Source organism: Phocoena sinus, chromosome 3 (assembly GCF_008692025.1).
Source record: "Phocoena sinus isolate mPhoSin1 chromosome 3, mPhoSin1.pri, whole genome shotgun sequence".
Lineage (NCBI taxonomy): Eukaryota > Metazoa > Chordata > Mammalia > Artiodactyla > Phocoenidae > Phocoena > Phocoena sinus.
Window position 1 is genome coordinate 18,494,165 of NC_045765.1, and position 21,127 is coordinate 18,515,291.

A 21,127-nucleotide genomic window follows, 5' to 3' on the forward strand; every position below is an offset into this window, starting at 1 on the left:
AGCTCTTGCCAGACAAGAGGAGGAAGTCTTCCTTTGGGGTTCCACTATGGTTGTAGAGTGTGAGAGCTCCCCCTTCTGGCCTCCTGGCTCTATTTTAGTTGAGGTTTCTGTTTATTAATTTTTTTTAAGTTTTTTTTTTTTTTGGCTACATCCGGTCTTAGTTGCGACATGTGGGATCTTTGCTTGGGGCACGCGGGATCTTTCGTTGCAGTGTGCGGGCTCTTCGTTGTGGTGCGCGGGTTTCTCTCTAGTTTTGGTGTGCGGGTTTTCTCTCTCTAGTTGTGCATGGGCTCCAGGGAATGTGGTCTCCATAGTTTGCGGCATGCTGGCTCTTGTTGAGGTGCATGAGCTCAGAAGTTGTGGCGTGCGGGCTTAGTTGCCCCGCAGCATCTGGGATCCCAGTTCCTCAACCAGGGATCAAACCCGCATCCCCTGCATTGCAAGGCAATTTCTTTACCACTGGACCATTAGGGAATTCCCCTGTTTATTAATTTTTACAGGCATCATCATCCTTTGATTGAACATTACTGGGCCTCCTGTCCCTCCTGGCAAAGTTGCAGCAGGTGCTTCTTCCTTCACAGTTTCTTTGACCATCATAACATAGGTACATGTTATTATCTCTGTGTCTCTTTCATTGCTTTCTGCACATGTCCTAGGAGGTATTTGTCAAAAAGAAAGCACTTCTCTGTCGATCCCACTTTCACAAGTCTTCCTCTTAAACAACTTTTACTGTCATTCACACACACACACACACACACACACATGCACGCACACAAACATGTCACTTTATTTTCGCTTTTCTAACAATAAAGAATATAAGGCAAAAAATATATGAGAATTGCATCACTTGTCCAATATTGCTTTCCAGGGGAGATTATGAGCTTTGTGAGAACTTCACTTGAATGTGTGGCCAACTATAGGGTTCCATTCCCTAGTCCTGTAGGTGAAAAATCCTTCGAGGAGGTCGAGACCTTTGGGCTTGTTTGGGAAATCCCAGGTGATTGGTGGGGCTCTGCCAGGTCCCTTGGGTGTGTGCCAAGGACACGTTGATAGGCCACTTAGGAAGGTGTAGTCACTGGCATACCAGGATGTGGTTGTAGCACTCCAACCTGGGCTCAGTGGCCCTTCCCCATGGGGCTAACTCTTGGTGCTGAAGGGAGCCATTGTGCCCTGAGGAAGATGCCCAAGAGCTCCAGATCCCCCAAGGATGCCAAGACCTTCAGTGGCTCTCCTCCAGAGAGCAGACAGAAGAAGCAGACCCAGGCTCACCAAGGGCTCTGGGGGCTGCCACTGGGGTTTTCATCTATGGGCAGGGAGCTTCCTGGGATGGAATGACCCTAACCCTCATCCCCTCTCTCCCTGTTCCCCATCTGCCACAGGATGCTAGCAACAACTTCACACTGTTTGAGGGCATGGAAGTCTCCAGGAGCCTCAGTGGAATACCATGATGCCCTGTTGGCATGATGACCCAGAAGTCAAGGGCACCTCTTACCCCACATTCCCCCAGAAACCAGTCAGGGGAGTCAAGATGCCCTAGATTTTAGGATGTGTCTCAGGAGCACCTGACCTACGCTCATAATTTCCTCTATCCTGTACAAAGGAAATAGTATATTTATAACTGATATATAAGGCTCTTGTCTAATTTGGTCATCAGTGTCTTCTCTGGATATTCTTCTATTGATTAATTTATTCTTGTTATTGTTGGAACTGAAGTAATTTACTTTTGAGACAAATGCTGTCGATTTTAATTATTTTTTTAAAAATTCATGTATAATAGCTCAGAGGAAGAAGGTTGTCATCATGAACCTTTATATGGTGAACCCCCAAAACAACCATTGAACTTGGGGAAAGAATTTATTTGTCCATTTTTTTAAACAGAATTCAGGGAAAAATAAGACATAACTATAATATTTTTTAAATCCTCATTGCCCTTTGCCTCTAGGTTTCTTTCTATACATTGAACAGATCATCTTCATACCACTTCAGGACCTATGCATATAATATCACCTGTCCTTGGAATGTTCTCCAACAAGAAACTTTTTTTTTGTCAATTTGTTTGTCTTTAAAATTTTTATTGGAGTATAGTTGATGTAAAATGTGTTAGTTTCTGCTGTACAGCAAAGTGAATCAGTTATACATATATCTGCTCTTTTTTAGATTCTTTTCCCATATAGGTCATAACAGAGTACTGAGTAGAGTTCTCTGTGCTATATAGTAGGTCCTTATTAGTTATCTATTTTATATATAGTAGTATGTATATGTCAATCCCAATTTCCCAATTTGTCCCGTCCCCCATTGCCCCCTGGTAACCATAAGTTTGTTTTCTACGTCTGTGACTCTATTTCTGTTTTGTAAATAAGTTCCTTTGTACCATTTTTTAGATTCAACATATAAGCACTATCATATGATATTTGTCTTTCTCTCTCTGACTTACTTCACTCAGTATGACAATCTCTAAGTCCATCCATGTTGCTGCAAAAGACATTATTTCATTCTTTTTTATGGCTGAGTAATATTCCATTGTATATGTATACTCTATCTTCTTATGCACTCCTCTGTCAATGGACATTTAGATTGCTTCCATGTTCTGGCTATTGTAAGTAGTGCTACAATGAATATTGGGGTGCATGTAACATTTCAAATTATGGTTTTCTCCAGATATATACCCAGGGGTGGGATTGCTGGATCATATGGTAGTTCTATATTTAGTTTTTTAAGGAACCTCCATACTGTTCTCCATAATGGTTGTACCACTTTACATTCCCACCAACAGTGTAGGAGGGTTCCCTTTTCTCCACACCCTCTCCAGCATTTGTTGTTTGTAGATTTTTTGATGGCCATTCTGACTGGTGTGAGATGACACCTCATTGTAGCTTTTTTTTTTTAATTGGGGTATAGTTGTTTTACAATGTTGTGTTAGTTTCACCGTACACAGTAGAAGTGTAGAGTTCCCTGTGCTTTACTGCAGGTTCTCATTAGTTCCTCATTGTAGTTTTGACTTGCATTTCTCTTATAATTAGTGATGTTGAACATCTTTTCATGTGGTTTTTGGCCATCTGTATGTCTTTTTTGGAGAAATGTCTATTTACATCTTCTGCACTTTTTTTTTTTTTTTTTGTGGTACACGGGCCTCTCACTGTTGTGGCCTCTCCCGTTGCGGAGCACAGGCTCCGGATGCGCAGGCTCAGCAGCCATGGCTCACAGGCCCAGCCGCTCCGCGGCATGTGGGATCTTCCCGGACCGGGGCACGAGCCCATGTCCCCTCCATCAGCAGGCGGACTCTCAACCACTGCACCACCAGGGAAGCCCCTGCCCATTTTTTGATTGGGTTGTTTGTTTTCTTGACATAGACCTGCATGAGCTGTTTGTATATTTTGGAGATTAATCCCTTGTCAGTCACTTATTAGCAAATATTTTCTCCCATTCTGTGGGTTATCTTTTCATTTTGTTTATGGTTTCCTTTGCTGTGCTAAAGCTTTTAAGTTTAATTAGGTCCCATTTGTTTATTTTTGTTTTTATTTTCACTACTCTAGGAGGTGGATCAAGAAAGATATTGCTGCAATTTATGTCAGAGAGTGTTCTGCTTATGTTTTCCTCTAAGAGTTTTATAGCCTTACATTTAGGTCTCTGATCCATTTTGAGTTTATTTCTGTGTATGGTGTGAGAAAATGTTCTAATTCCATTCTTTTACATGTAGCTGTCCAGTTTTCCCAGCACCACTTATTGAAGAGGCAGTCTTTTCTCTGTTGTATATTCTTGGCTCCTTTATCAAAGATAAGGTGACCATATGTGTGTGAGTTTATCTCTGGGCTTTCTATCCTGTTCCATTGATCTATATTTCTGTTTTTGTGCCAGTACCATACTCTCTTGATTACTGTAGCTTTGTAGTATAGTCTGAAGTCAGGGAGCCTGATTCCTCCAGCTCTGTTTTTCTTTCTCAAGATTGCTTTGGCTATTCAAGGTCTTTTGTGTTTCCATTAAAAATTGTAAAACTTTTTGTTCTAATTCTGTAAAAAATGCCGTTAATAATTTGATAGGTATTGCATTGAATCTGTAGATTGCGTTGGGTAGTATAGTCATTTTTACAATGTTGATTCTTGCAATCCAAAAACATGATATATCTCTCCATCTGTTTGTGTCATCTTTGATTCCTTTCATCCTATAGTTTTCTGAGTGCAGGTATTTTGCCTCCTGAGGTAGGTTTATTCCTAGGTATTTTATTCTTTTTGATGCAATGGTAAATAGGATTGTTTCTTTAATTTCTCTTTCTGATCTTTCATTGTTAGTGGATAAGAATGCAAGAGATTTCTGTATGTTAATTTTGTATCCTACAACTTTACCGAATTCATTGATGAGCTCTAGTAGTTTTCTGCTGCCTTCTTTAGGATTTTCTATGTTTAGTATCATGTCATCTGCAAACAGTGACAGTTTTACTTCTTCCTTTCCCTTTTGTATTCCTTTTATTTCTTTTTCTTTTCTGATTGCTGTGGCTAGGACTTCCAAAACTATGTTGAATAAAGGTGGTGTGAGTGGACATCCTTGTCTTGTTCCTGACCTTAGATGAAATGCTTCCAGTTTTTCACCATTGAGTATTATGTTATATAATACATAATTTTTAAGTGTGGCCTTTATTATGTTGAATTATGTTCCCTCTATACCCACTTTGAGGGGAATTTTTATAATATACAGATTTTGAATTTTGTCAAAAGCTATACCTGCATCTATTGAGATGATCACGAGTTCTTTATTCTTCAGTTTGTTAATGTGGTACATCACATTGATTTGTGGATGTTGAAAAATCCTTGTATCCCTGGGATAAATCCCACTTGATTATGGCGTATAATCCATCTGATGTATTGTTGGATTCAGTTTGCTAATATTTTTTGAGTATTTTTGCATCTATGTTTATCAGTGATACTGGCCTCTAATTTTCTGTTTTGTGTGTGATACCTTTTTTTGTTTTGGTATCAGGGTGATGCTGGCCTCATAGAACAGGTTTGGAAGAATTCCTTTCTCTGTAGTTTTTTGGAATAGTTTGAGAAAGATTGGTGTTAACTCTTCTCTAAATATTTCATAGAATTCACCTGTGAAGCCGTCTGGTCCTAGAATTTTGTTCGTTGGGAGTTTTTTTTTTTTAATAAAATTATTTATTTATTTTTGGTGTGTTGGGTCTTCGTTGGTTCATGCGGGCTTTCTCTAGTTGTGATGAGCAGGAGCTACTCTTCATTGCAGTGCATGGGCTTCTCATTGCAGTGGCTTCTCTTGTTGCAGAGCATGGGCTCTAGGCACATGGGCTTCAGTAGTTGTGGTACGTGGGCTCAGTAGTTGTGGGTCCCGGGCTCTAGAGCATAGGCTCAGTAGTTGTGGAACACGGGTTTAGTTGCCCTGCGGCATGTGGGATCTTCCTGGACCAGGGCTCAAACCTGTGTCCCCTGCAATGGCAGGTGGATTCTTAACCACTGCACCACCAGGGAAGTCCCTGTTGGGAGTTTTTAAATTTTTTCTTTATTTATTCAATTTGATTACTGGTAATTTGTCTGTTCACATTTTCTATTTCTTTCTGTTTCAGATTGTACATTTTGGTAATTTGTCCATTTCTTCTAGGTTTTCCATTTTATTGGCATATAGTTTTTCATAGCAGTTAATTATGATCCTTCATATTTCTGTGGTTTCAGTTTTAACTTCTTTTCTATTTCTGATTTTATTAATTTGAGTCCTCTCTCTTTTTTTCTTGATGAGTCTGGCTAAAGGTTTATCAATTTTGCTTATTTTTTGAAGAACCAGCTCTCATTTCATTGATCTTCTGTTTTGTTTTGTTCTGGTTTTTTAGTCTCTATTTCATTTATTTCTGCTCTGATCTTTATAATTTCTTTGTCTCTGATTACAGTCTTTGTTCTAAACTCTATTTTTATTATATAAGTATTGCTACAACAGCTTTCTTTTCATTTCCATTTGCAAGGAATACTCTTTTCCATCCTCTCACTTTTAGTCTATGTGTGACTTTAGATCTGAAGTCAATGTCTTGTAGGAAGCATATTTATGGGTCTTGTTTTTTACCCATTCAAGCTGCTCTGTGTCTTTTGATTGGAGCAAAAATTTCATTTACATTTAAAGTAATTATTGATAGGTATATACTTATTGCCATTTTAATTGTTTGGGGGTTGTTTTGTAGTTCTTTTTCATTTATTTCTTCTTTTCCTCACTTCCCTTGTGATTTGATGACTATCTTTGGTGTTATGTTTGGATTCCTTTCTCTTCTGTGTGTGTGTATCTATTATAGATTCTTGGTTTGTGGTTACCATGAGGTTTATATGTAACAACCTATATATATATATATATGTATATATATGATTATTTTAAGCTTAAAATCTCTTAAATTTGAACACACTTAACAATGCTGAATTTTTACTCCCCTCATCCATATGTACTGTTTTCTACATCATATTTTACATCATTTTTTTGTGTGTATCCCTTAACTACTTATTATGGGTATAGATGATTTTACTACTTCTGTCTTTTAACCTTTCTACTAGCTTTATAAGTGGTTGATCTACACCTTTACTGTATATTGCCTTTACCAATGAGGTTTTTCCTTTTATAATTTTAATATTTCTAGTTGTGGTCTTTACTTTTCCACTTAGAGAAATCCCTTTAACAATTCTTATCAATCAGTTTAGTGGTGCTGAATTCTTTTAGCTTTTGCTTATCTGTAATATGCTTTATCTTTCCTTCAAATCTAAATGATAGCCTTGCCAAATAGAGTATTCTTGGTTACAGGTTTTTTCCTTTTATCACCTTAAATATATCATGCCACTCCTTTCTGCCCTGCAAAGTTTCTGCTGAAAAGTCAGCTTGTGGTCTTACAGGAGTTCCCTTGTAGATAACTAGTTGATTTTCTTGATTCTCTCTTCATCTTTAATTTTTGCCATGTTAATTACAGTGTATCTTGGTGTGGCTCTCTTTGGGTTCATCTTGTTTGCAACTCTGTGCTTCTTGGACCTGGATGTCTGTTGTCTTTCCAAGGTTAGGGAAGTTTTCAGCTATTTTGTCTTCAAATATGTTATCAGTTCCTTTCTCTCTCTCTTCTCCTTCTAAGACCCCTATCATGTGAATGTTAGTACATGTGACATTGTTTCAGAGGTCTCTTAAACTATCCTCATTTCTTTTAATTCTTTTTTTCTGTTCAGCTTGGGTGATTTCCACTATTCTGACTTCCAGTTCACTGCTCCATTCTTCTGTATCATCTAATCTATTGTTGCTTCCTTCTAGCATATTTTTTTATTGATTATTGTATTATTCTGCTCCATTTGGTTCTTCTTTATATTTTCTAACTCTTTGTTAAATTCTCACTGTGTGAGAATTTTCACCATTCTTCTCCTAAGTTCACTGAGCATCTTTATGATTATTTCCTTGAACTCTTTATTGGGTAGATGGCTTATCTCCACCTCACTTAGTTCTTCTTCTGGAGTTTAGTCTTGTTCCTTTGTTTACAACACATTTCTCTGTCTCCTCATTTTGCCTAATTCTCTGTGTTTATTTCTGTGTATTAGGCAGTTCAGTTATGTTTCCCAATCTTGAAGAAGTGACCTTATTTAGGAGATGTCCTATGGGGTCCAGCAGCACCCTCCCTTCTGGACATCAGAGCTATATGCTCTAGGGGTGCCCCCTATGTGGGCTGCATGGGCCCTTCTATTGTAATGGGGCTGACTACTGTGGGCATGCTTGTAGGCAGGGCTAGCCCCTGGGCTTACTTGGCTATTAGGCCCTGCTTTGTGTGGAGGCTGCTGGCTTGCTGATGGGTGGCATCAGTTCAGTGTGGCTGGCTGCATGGCCTGGGGGACCTGGAGCTGTGGTGACCCACTGGTTGATGGGGCTGGGTCCCAGCAGCTGGCTGTGAGCCTTGGGGGACAAGGCCCAGGACTGGTGCTGGCCCACTGGTGAGCAGGGCTGTGTCCCTCATGGCTGAATTCTGAGCCTGGGGAGTCCTGGGAACCCAGTTGGTGGACAGGTAAGCTCCCTGCACTAATAGGCCTGAGGGAGGACTCCAAATGGGGCTTGCCTGCACCAGTGTCCTCATGGTAGAACGAGCTTCCATAAATGGCTCTCACCTGTGTCTGTGTCCCCCGAGGGAGTCCCAGTTGCCTCTTGCCTCTCCAGGAGGCTCTCAAAGATCAACAAGTGGATTTAACACAATCTCCTTTCAAATTACTGCCCCCACACTGGGTCTTGAATCATGTGAGATTTTTCATGTGCTGTATAAGAACAGAGTCTCTGTTTCCTACAGCCCTCCAACTCTTCCTTACACAAGCCCCACTGGCCTTCCATGTCAGGCATTCTGGGGGCTCATCATCCTGGTGTAGGACCCCTAGGCTAAAGAGCCTAATGTGGGGCTTGGACCCCTCACTCCTTTGAGAGACCCTCTGCAATTATGATTATCTTCCAGTTTGTTGGTTGTGGATCTTGACCATACCTTGTCTCCACCCCTCCTGCCCATCTCATTGTGGTTCCTTCTTTATATATTTCGTTATGGAGTATCTTTTTGGCTAATCTTTAGGTAATTCTCATCAACAGATTCTCTGTAAATAGTTCTAATTTTGCCTTTCTGGCAGAACATCTATCTGGCAGAACATCTTCTGTCCATCTGTCCAAACATCCAGTCATCTGAGGTTTGTCCTTCTGTCTGATCATCCATGTATCAGAACAGCCATCTGTTAGTATGTCTGTCCACCCTTTGGAACATTCATATGCCTCAACATAGGTCTTTGTGTCTGAATACAAGCATACTGTGGAGATATTGTAGGTTCAGTTCCAGGCCACCACAATAAAGTAGACAACGCAGGAGAGTCACATGAAGTTTTTGGTTTTCCTGTGCATATAAAATTACATTCACATTGTACTGTAGTATATTAAATGTGTAATAGAATTATGTCTAAAAAATAATGTATATACTTTAATTTAAATGTAGTTTCTTGCTAAAAATTGCTAACCATCATCTGCGCCTTCAGCAAGTTAGTTGTAATCTTTGTGCTGGTGGAGGGTCTTGCCTCACTGTTGATGGCTGCTGACTGATCAGCATGGTGGTTGCTGAAGGTGACTGGGGTGGCTGTGGCAATTTCTTAAAATAAGACAACAATGAAGTTTGTGGCATCGATTGACTTCCTTTCACAATTTCTCTGTAACATACCATGCTCTTTGGTAGCATTTTACCAAGAGTAGAACTTCTTTCAAAATTGTAGTCAATCCTCTAAACCCTGCTACTGCTTTATCAACTAAGTTTATGAAATATTCTTAATCCTTTGTTTTCATTTCAACAATCTTCATAGCATCTTTACTAGGAGTAGATTCTATCTCAAGAAACCACTTTTCTCGCTCACCCATATGAAACAACTCCTCCATTAAAGTTTTATCATGAGATTGCAGCGATTCAATCACATCTTCAGGCTCCACTTCTAGTGCTTGTTTTCTTGCTATTTCCACCACATCTGCAGTTACTTCTTCCACTGAAGTCTTGAACCTCTCAAAAAGTCGTCCACGAGGGTTAGAATCAGCTTCTTCCAAATTCCTGTTAATGTTTATATTTTGACCTCTTCCCATGAATCACGAATGTTCTTAAATTTACTTTGCCAGGATCCATTGGAGGAATCACTACCGATGGCATCTATAGCCTTACAAAATGTGTTTCTTTCTTTCCTTTTTTTTTTTTTTTTTGCTGCACTGCGTGGCTTGTGGGATTTTAGTTCCCCAACAAGGGACTGAACCCAGACCCTTGGCAATGAGAGCATGGAGTCCTAACCACTGACCACCAGGGAATTCCCAAAATGTATTTCTTAAATAAGAAGACTTGAAAGTCAAAATTACTCTTTGACCCAGAACAGATGCAGGCATGAAAACATTAATCTTGTTGTACATCTCCATCAGAGCTCTCGGATAATCAGGTGCATTGCCAGTTAGCAGTAATATTTTGAAAGGAATCTTTTTTTCTGAGTGGAAGATCTAAACAGTGGGCTTAGAATATTCAGTAAACCATTTTGAAAACAGATGCGCTGTCATCCAGGCTTTGTTGTTTCATTTATAGAACACAAGCAGAGTAGATTTAGCATAATTCCTAAGGTCTCTAGGATTTTCAGAATGGTAAATGAGCACTGGCTTCAACTTCGAATCACCAGCTGCATTAAACACTAACAAGAGAGTCAGCCTGTCCTTTGAAGATTTAAAGCCAGGCATTGACTTCTCCTTTCTAGCTATGAAAGTCCTAGATGACGTCGTCTTCCAATATGAGGCTATATTAAAAATCTGTTGTTTGATATAGCCATCTTCATTAATTATCTTAGCTAGATGTCCTAGATTACTTGCTGTATCTTCTACATCAGCCCCTGCACTTTGATGTTGTAGAGACAGCTTCTTTCCTTAAACTCATGAACCAACCTCTGCTAACTTCAAACTTTTCTTCTGTAGCTTCCTCACTACTCAAAGCCCTCATAGAATTGAAGAGAGTTAGGACCTTGCTCTGGACTAGGCTTTGGCGTAAGGCAATGTTGTGGCTGGTTTGATCTTCTATCCAGACCACTAACACTTTTTTCATATCAGCAATAAGGTTGTTTCACTTTCTTATCATTCATGTGTTCAAAGGAGTAGCACTTTTACTTTCCTTCAAGAACTTTTCCTTTGCATTCACTATTTGGCTAATTGTTTGGCATAAGAGGCCTAGATTTTGGCCTATCTGGGCTTTTGATATGCCTTCCTCCCTAAGTTTAATCATTTCTAGCTTTTGATTTAAAGTGAGACACATGTGATTCTTCCTTTCACTTGAATATTTAGAGGTCATTGTAGGCCTCTAGATTGACCTAATTTAAATATTGTGTGTCTTAAGGTAGAGAAAGGCCCAAGGAGAGGGAAAGAGATGGGGGAGCAGCCTGTCAGTGAAGCAGTCAGAACACATACATTTATTAATTAAGTTCACCATCTTGTACGGGTGCCATTCTTGGCACCCCAAAACAATTACAATAGTAATATCAAAGATCACTGATCACAGATCACCATAACAAATTAAATGATAATGAAAAAGTTTGAAATATTGCAAGAATTACCAAAATGTGATACAGAGACATTGAGTGAGCAAATGGTATTGGAAAAAATGGCACAGATAGACTCACTTCATCCAGGGTTGCCACCAAACATCTGTCAGCACACCTGTCTGCTGAAATGTCTGTCAGAAGAATTGTTTGTCTGAACTTCCCTCTCTGTGAATATCTGTTCATCTGCCTGTCAGTTAGTGGGGACATCCATCCATCTGAACACTGGTCTGTCTGAACACCCATCTGTCCACATGCCCATCTGTCAGAAAGTCTGTCTGCCAGAAAGTTTCTCTGTCAGAATGTCTGTCCATGTGTTTGAATGTCCATCTGTAAGAATGTCTTTCTCAATATTAATCTGTCTAAATGTGAATCTATCAGAATATCCATTTTTCAGAAAGTCCATCTCAGAATATCTGTGTGTCAGAACACCCATCTGTCAGAATGCCCATCTGTCTGAATGTGTATCAATCTGTTCCAATGTCCATCTGTTGGAATGTCTATCTTTCTTAACTTATGTCCATCTGTCTGAACACCCACTGTCCGAACATCAGTCTGTCTGTGCAAACATCCATCTGTCTGCATGCTTATCTGCAAAAATGGCTCTCTGTCTGAACATCTGTCCAACCAACCATCTGTCTGAACATCTGTTCATTTTTCTGAATGTCAGTCTGTTCAAACATCTGTCTGAACCCCTGTCCATGTGTCTGATAATCGTGTGTCTGAATGTCCATGTGTCCAAACACTTGTCTGTCAGAACATCTGTCAATCTGTTGAAATCAGTCTAAACATCTGTCTGTCTGTTACACCAAGCAGGACTCTTTGGGACCCTCTCAGGTATACAAGCCTACCACCCTGTGCTCCCTCTCTCTTAAGTAAAAGGCTTTGCTTCAGGCTCCCCTGAGTCTCAAAAGCTGGCTCAAGAGTTAATGATTAGGAAAATGTGAACACGTAGAAACAAAGAATAGCTGTCAGGCAGGGAAACTGGTAAAAATTTAAACAATAGATCAGCCATATAGCAGAGTCACCAGACCTTCCATTTCTCTCTGAAGGACATAGATAATAATGTCTGATGCACATTCCTAAGTTGTTTTTACAGGAACCAGATTCCCACCAGATGGAAACTGCTGACCACAAGTACATAGACTCTGAACTCATTGGGACCAGAAGTTGATGATTCAGATTCTTGAAACTTCACCCTGTTACCTCAACACCAACCAGTCAGAAGAGTGTCCATGAGCTGATCATACACCCTGAAACCCACACCCCTAGTGCTGCCTTTAAAAACACTTCCCTGTATGCCATCAGGGAGTTCTGGTCTTTTGAGCAAGAACTGTCCGTTGTCTTTGCTTGGTGCCTTGCAATAAGCATTTTACTTTCCTTCACTACAACTAGTGTCAGTAGGCTTTGCTACATGTAGGGCATGTAGATCCAAGTTTGCCAGTAACATCTGAACACCTGTGTATCTGAACACCCATCTGTTTGGCACACCCACCTGCCAGAAAGTCTGTCAAGGGAGGCATGCCTCATTGGAAGGCCATCTTTGGAGAAGAGCCTCCACACACCATTATTAACCATTCTGGAGGCAGAATTGTGTGGTCTGCCATTTATTTGGGGCTGTGGACAACTTTCCTATTCTCATACATCAGGCCACTCCAGGTTTTCAGTTTTTGCCTTAGTTTGTAGTATGTGGCCTCATGGCCAAAAGATGGTACTCAAGTACCCTTTAGATTTAAGGTTTGTTTTATGTTTTATGAATCATTAGAATTCTGATTTAAGGTTCTGTTTTACTGGATTCCTTATGCCACTTAAAGAGGCTGGCCACTGACAAACAGTTCTGGTTGACAAATCAGCTGAAATATGTCATTATCACAATTCAAAGCCATGCCTAATGCTGGTCTCTGTGGGCTAAAGCACAGAGATTAGTGCATGGGGAAGCCAACTTTGCTCAGAACCAAGGGTCCATGTAAAATGCTCATGTGCTGTTCTCCTCACATTTTTGCAGGCAGGCACATAAGAGATTAGGAAAAACAGAAAAATATAGAAGGCAACATAGGCAAAACATTCTCTGACATAAATCATAGCAATGTTTTCTTAGATCAGTCTCCCAAGACAATAAAAATAAAAGCAAAAATAAACAAATGGGACCTGATCAAACTTAAAAGCTTTTGCACAGCAAAGGAAACCATAAACAAAACAAAAATACAACCTATGGACTGGGAGAAAATATTTGCCAATGATGTGACCAACAAGGGCTTAATTTTCAAAATATACAAACAGCTCATACAACTCAATAACAAAAAAACAAACAACCCAATTAAAAAATGGGCCTAAATAGACATTTCTCCAAAGAAGACATCCAGATGGTCAACAGGCACACAAAAAGATGCTCAATGTTGCTAATTATTAGAGAAATGCAAATCAAAACTTCAGTGAGGTATAACCTCACATCAGTCAGAATGGCCATTATTAAAAAAATCTACAAATAATAAATACTGGAGAGGACTTCCCTGGTGGTGCAGTGGTTAAGAATCTGCCTGCCAATGCAGGGGACACAGGTTCAAGTCCTGGTCTGAGAAGATCCCACATGCCACGGAGCAACTAAGCCCACGTGCCACAAGTACTGAGCCTGCCCTCTAGAGCCTGCGAGCCACAACTACTGAGCCCACGTGCCACAACTACCGAATCCCGCACACCTAGAACCCATGCTCTGCAACAAGAGAGGCCACTGCAATGAGAAGCCTGTGCACCAAAACAAAGAGTAGCCCCCACTCGCCACACCTAGAGAAAGCCCGCATGTAGCAACAACCAATGCAGTAAATAAATAAAACAATAAAATAAAATTTAAAAAATAATTCTTTAAATAAATAAATAAATACTAGAGAAGGTGTAGAGAAAAGGGAACCCTCCTACACTGTTGGTGGGAATGTAAATTGGTACAGCCACTATGGAAAACAGTATGGATGTTCCTTTAAAAACTAAAAATAGAGTTACCATATGATCCAGCAATCCCACTCCTGGGCAAATATCTGGAGAAAACTGTAATTCAAAAAGATACATGTACCCCAATGTTCATAGCAGCACTATTTACAATAGCCAAGACACAGAAGCAACCTAAATGTCCACCAACAGATGAATGGATAAAGAAGATGTGGTATATATATACATATATATATATATATGTGTGTGTGTGTGTGTGTGTGTATATATATATATATATATATATATATATATATATAAAATGTGGACTATTACTCAGCCATTAAAAAGAATGAAATATTGCCATTTGCAACAACATGGATGGACCTAGAGATTATCATACTAAGTGAAGTAAGTCAGACAGAGAAAGACAAATATCATATGATATCACTTATATGTGGAATCCCAAATATGATACAAAATGAACTTATTTACAAAACAGAAACAGAATCACAGACATAGAAAGCAAACTTGTGGTTACCAAAGGGGAAAGGGGAGGTGGGGGATAAATTAGGAGCCTGGGTTTAGCAGATACAAACTACTGTACATAAAATAGGTAAACAACAAGGTCCTACTGTATTGCACAGGGAACTATATTCAATATCTTGTAATAAACCATAATGGAAAAGAATATATATATACACACACACACACACACACACACACACACACACATATATAACTGAATCACTTTGCTGTACACCAGAAACTAACACAACATTATAAAGCAACTATTCTTCAGTTTTTTCAATTAAATTTTTAAAAAAGAAAAGAAAAAGAGTAGATTGGAAATGTAAGGCATTTTTGACTCTAAATTAGAGGATGTTCAAGGATTTATTGTATTTCTTAATGGTGCATATTTGAAGAAAGATTGTTTTGTTTTTCTCATAAACATTACTCCTATAATGACATAAAATTAGTGTATCTGTAAAGGTTACCATCAAAACACTAAATGCTGCTATGGCAGTACAGAGGCCCTTACAGTCAGCTCTTACTTTAATAGTATTAATGTTGATGATTTATGTACTTTCAGCTAATTCTTCTCTGTGTAAATCTCATATTTTTGTATCAGTTGTTCCCCCAGATTCATCACTGTTAGCAAACATGTTGATGTATTGTCATGAAAACAGCCGTGCCAACGATAATAATACATACGTAAGTGTAGGGTCCTGCAAATAAGGGCAGAGGATTTAAGAGACTGGAAGGTGATGAGACTTATGGCACATGTCAACAGACACAAAGAAGATGAACTTCATTTAGGAGATGAAAACCAAAGGAGACATTTACAGACAGCAGGAATTACATGTTCTGATGTCCCTAAAAGAGCTCTCATGAGTAACAGAGATTGGAGGAAGCCAAGCAAGGGAGTGGGAATTCCACCAGGCACAAGAAGCTTGCTTCATCTCTCATAGGGTTTTGATCTCCTAATCCCCTAGCATCTCTCCTTCACACACAGACATTCATAACTGTTCTCAAGAATGACTATGTGTGTTCACCCACTCAACAGATATAATGAAATGGCACACTACTAAAACACCAGTTAATAAACAAAAGTTTGAACATATCCTGTCTTTAAGAAGAAAGGTACCATTGAGGGTGCCTGGGAGGAGATATATTGTCAAGCAACTGTGAGGACACATATACATACATATGCATACATTTGTATGCATACATACAAATCTGTTGCATGTGCATGTGTGCATTATTCCAGAGAAATAAGTTTTTGTTAGAAATTTCATTACCAGAGTTCAGGAATACCCTCTAGAACCTTGCTATTTAAAGTGTGGTCCTTGGGCTTCCCTGGTGGTGCAGTGGTTGGGAGTCCGCCTGCCGATGCAGGAGACGCGGATTCGTGCCCCGGTCCAGGAGGATCCCACATGCTGCGGAGCGGCTGGGCCCGTGGGCCATGGCCGCTGGGCCTGCGTGTCCAGAGCCTGTGCTCTGCGGTGGGGGAGGCCACGGCGGTGAGGGGCCTGCATACCACAAAAAAATAAAGTGTGGTCCTTGAACAAGCACCATCATCACCTGGGAGCCTTTTAGAAACTCTCAGGCCCTAACTCAGACCTACTGAATCAGAATCTGCATTAACAAGATCCCTTATGATGTACAGATTAAATGTTGAAAATGCTGATCTACAACACTTTTTTCAAAGAGCCTAATAATCACTCATGAAATCAGTTTAAGCTGTTGGAATCAGCCCTTGAAAGAAAAATCAAAGGGGGATGGAAGAAGAGATGGCAGGAGACAGAAAGAGAAATGGAGAGAAGGCGAATCAAAACAAATAGGAGATATGAGAGCATATTGCAGTTAATATGGATAAGTATTATTTCATGAGCATGTGGTTTCCAAGGTAACCATAGCAGAGGAGGAGATATGGAGGCTGCACACTGGCTCTATACAGCCTAAACCAGAAAGCGATGCATGCCCACAGTCCATTGGCCAGATTTAGTCACATGGTTCCAACCTCACTGCAAGGAATGCTGGGAAAAAGAGAGGAGCATATGAATATTCAGTGAACACTGTCTCCTCCACAACCCATGCACTGTTTTACCCCACAAACTTGAATGTGACTTCTATGAGAGATTTGTCTGTTAGGCCTCCCTGCTGGATCCCCAGCCATGAGCTCTGTACCTGGCACAGAGTATGCTCTTGTTAAATGTTTAGAGAATGAATAAATGTGCCTTTACCATTAAGTTAACTAGATACTGAGATTACAAAAATAAATCTGATGCCGTTCCTCTTTTCAATGAGCTCCCAGGATTCTTCTCTCACATTTTGGAAAACAACAGGTTTCAGAAAGTTCACCTTGCCATCTCTATATCTCCTAAGAACTTCCTTTGGCCCTAACTACATCAATCATCACTTCTCTCCCTTGGTCACTACTCTTCCTCTACACTTAACAGGATTCTCCTGCTGCTCTCCAAGCGACTTCACACCGTCCCAAACCTAAAATAACCTTCTCTCAAAACTGCTTCCCCTACATGGCTCCACACCTCCCATTCACATGCCACAGTCTTCTATCCTCACCAATTTATACTCTATTTAAAATGCTTGGGGGGGACCTTGAAGATGGCGGAAGAGTAAGACGCGGAGATCGCCTTCCTCCCCACGGATACACCAGAAATACATCTACACGTGGAACAACTCCTACAGAACACCTACTGAAGGCTGGCAGAAGACCTCAGACGTCCCAAAAGGCAAGAAACTCCCCACGTACCTGGGTAGGGCAAAAGAAAAAAAGAAAAAACAGAGACAAAAGAATAAGGACGGCACCTACACCAGTGGGAGGGAGCTGTGAAGGAGGAAAAGTTTCCACACACTAGGAAGCCCCTCCGCGGGCAGAGACTGCGGGAGGCGGAGCGGGGAGCTTCGGGACCGCGGAGTAGTGCACAGCGACGGGTGCGGAGGGCAAAACGGGGAGATTCCTGCACAGACGATCGGTGCCGACCGGCACTCACCAACCCGAGAAGCTTGTCTGCTCACCCGCCGGGGCGGGCGGGGCTGCGAGCTGAGGCTCGGGTTTCGGTTTTGGACGGAGTGCAGGGAGAGGACTGGGATTGGCGGCTTGAACATAGCCTGAAGGGGTTAGTGCACCAAGGCTAGCTGGGAGGGAGTCCGGGGAAAAGCCTGCACCTGCCGAAGAGGCAAGAGACTTTTTCTTCCCTCTTTGTTTCCTGGTGCACGAGGAGAGGGGTTTAAGAGCGATGCTTGAAGGAACTCCAGAGACGGGTACGAGCCGTGGCTAAAAGCACGAACCCCAGAGACGGGCGCGAGCCGCGGCTAAAAGCGCGAACCCCAGAGACGGGCGCGAGCCGCGGCTAAAAGCGCGAACCCCAGAGACAGGCGCGAGCCGCGGCTAAAACCGCGGACCCCAGAGACGGGCGGGAGACGCTAAGGCTGCTGCTGCCGCCACCAAGGGGCCTGTGTGTGAGCACAGGTCACTCTCCACACCCCTCTTCCGCGGAGCCTGTGCAGCCCGCCACTGCCAGGTTCCCGGGATCCAGGGACAACTTCCCCGGGAGTACGCACGGCGGGCCTCAGGCTGGTGCAACGTCACGCCACCTCTGCCGCTGCAGGCCCGCCCCGCACACAGTGCCCCTCCTTCCCCCATCCCCCAACCCCCGGCCTGAGTGAGCCGGTGCCCCCGAATCAGCGGCTCCTTTAACCCCGTCCTGTCTGAGCAAAAAACAGACGCCCTCCAGCGACCTACACGCAGAGGCAGGGCCAAATCCAAAGCTGAGCTCCTGTGAGCTATGAGAACAAAGAAGAGAAAGGGAAATCTCTCCCAGCAGCCACAGAAGCAGCGGATTAAAGCTCCACAATCAACTTGATATACCCTGCATCTGTGGAATACCTGAATAGACAAGGAATGATCCCAAATTGAAGAGGTGGAATTTAGGAGTGAGATCTATGATTTTTTCCCCTTTTCCTCTATTTGTGAATGTGTGCGTGTATGCTTCTGTGTGAGATCTTGTCTGTATACTCTTGCTTCCACCATTTGTCCTAGGGCTCTATCCGTCCATGATTTTTTTTAGAAATTCTTTTTCTTAATAATTAAGTTTAATTGTAATAACTTTATTATACTTTACCTTCGTTCTTTCTTTCTTTCTTTCCTACCTTCCTTCCCTCCTTTAGACAACGAATCACCCCAAATTGAGGAGGTGGTCTCTGAGAGCAAGATTTATGATTTTTCCCCCTTTACCTCTTTTTGTGAATGTGTATGTGTATGCTTCTGTGTAAGATTTTCTCTGTATAGCTTTGCTTCCAACATTTGTCCTAAGGTTCTATCCGTCCCTTTTTTTTTTTCTAAATATTTTTTAATTCAATAACTATATTATACTTTATTTTTACTGTATCTTCTTTCTGTCTTTTTTCCTTCCTTCCCTCCTTCCTTCCTTCCTCCCTCCCTCCCTCCTTTCTTTCCTTCTTTGCTTCTTTCTTCCTTCCTTCCTTTCCTCCTTTCCTTCTTTCTTTCCTCATACTTCTACTAATTCTCTCTACTTTTTCTCCCTTTTATTCTGAGCCATGTGGATGAAAGGCTCTTGGTGCTCCAGCCCAGGAGTCAGGGCTCTGCCTCTGAGGTAGGAGAGCCAACTTCAGGACACTGGTCAACAAGAGACCTCCCAGCTCCACATAATATTAAACGGTGGAAATCTCCCAGAGACCTCCATCTTAACACCAGCACCCAGCTTCACTCAACGACCAGCAAGCCACAGTGCTGGACAACCTATGCCAAACAACTAGCAAAACAGGAACACAACCCCACCCATTAGCAGAGAGACTGCCTAAAATCATAATAAGGCCACAGACACCCCAAAACACACCACCAGACGTGAACCTGCCCACTAGAGAGACAAGATCCAGCCTCATCCACCAGAACACAGGCACTAGTCCCCTCCACCAGGAAGCCTACACAACCCACTGAAACAACCTTAGCCACTGGAGACAGACATCAAAAACACCGGGAACTACGAACGTGCAGCCTGCAAAAAGGAAACCCCAAACACAGTAAGATAAGCAAAATGAGAAGACAGAAAAACACACAGCAGATGAAGGAGCAAGATAAAAAACCCACCAGACCTAACAAATGAAGAGGAAATAGGCAATCTACCTGAAAAAGAATTCAGAATAATGATAGTAAGGATGATCCGAAATCTTGGAAGTAGAATGGACAAAATGCAAGAAACAGTTAACAAGGACCTAGAAGAAATAAAGATGAAACAAGCAACGATGAACAATGCAATAAATGAAATTAAAAGTACTCTAGATAGGATCAATAGCAGAATAACTGAGGCAGAAGAACGGATAAGTGACCTGGAAGATAAAGTAGTGGAAATAACTACTGCAGAGCAGAATAAAGAAAAAAGAATGAAAAGAACTGAGGACAGTCTCAGAGACCTCTGGGACAACATTAAACGCACCAACATTCGAATTATAGGGGTTCCAGAAGAAGAAGAAAAAAAGAAAGGGACTGAGAAAATATTTGAAGAGATTATAGTTGAAAATTTCCCTAATATGGGAAAGGAAATACTTAATCAAGTCCAGGAAGCACAGAGAGTCCCATAAAAGGAGAAATACACCAAGACACATATTAATCAAACTGTCAAAAATTAAATACAAAGAAAACATATTAAAAGCAGCAAGGGAAAAACAACAAATAACACACAAGGGAATCCCCATAAGGTTAACAGCTGATCTCTCAGCAGAAACCCTACAAGCCAGAAGGGAGTGGCAGGACATACTGAAAGTGATGGAGAAAAACCTGCAACCAAGACTACTCTACCCAGCAAGGATCTCATTCAGATTTGATGGAGAAATTAAAACCTTTACAGACAAGCAAAAGCTGAGAGAGTTCAGCACCACCAAACCAGCTTTACAACAAATGCTAAAGGAACTTCTCTAGACAAGAAACACAAGAGAAGGAAACGACCTATAATAACGAACCCAAAACAATAGAGAAAATGGGAATAGGAACATACATATCGATAATTACCTTAAATGTAAATGGACTAAATGCTCCCACCAAAAGACACAGATTGGCTGAATGGATACAAAAACAAGACCCTTATATATGCTGTCTACAAGAGACCCACTTCAGACCTAGAGACACATACAGACTGAAAGTAAGGGGATGGAAAAAGATATTCCATGCAAATGGAAACCAAAAGAAAGCTGGAGTAGCAATTCTCATATCAGACAAAATAGACTTTAAAATAAGGACTATTAAAAGGGACAAAGAAGGACACTACATAATGATCAAGGGATCGATCCAAGAAGAAGATATAACAATTGTAAATATTTATGCACCCAACATAGGAGCACCTCAATACATAAGGCAAATACTAACAGCCATAAAAGGGGAGATCGACAGTAACACATTCATAGTAGGGGACTTTAACACCCCACTTTCACCCATGGACAGATCATCCAAAATGAAAATAAATAAGGAAACACAAGCTTTAAATGATACATTAAACAAGATGGACTTAATTGATATTTATAGGACACTCCATCCAAAAACAACAGATTAAACATTTTTCTCAAGTGCTCATGGAACATTCTCCAGGATAGATCAT

General features: G+C 41.0%; 1 long non-coding RNA gene across 1 annotated transcript; it reads right to left on the reverse strand.

The window, feature by feature from the left end:
* Positions 1-9,957: 9,957 nt before the first annotated feature.
* LOC116751660 lies at positions 9,958-20,769 on the reverse strand. Its single transcript, XR_004349312.1, has 3 exons — positions 20,759-20,769; positions 10,605-10,607; positions 9,958-10,105 (listed from the first exon to the last, which is right to left on the reverse strand). It is a non-coding gene; the product is annotated as an uncharacterized LOC116751660 (long non-coding RNA).
* Between the last annotated feature and the right edge of the window lie 358 nt (positions 20,770-21,127).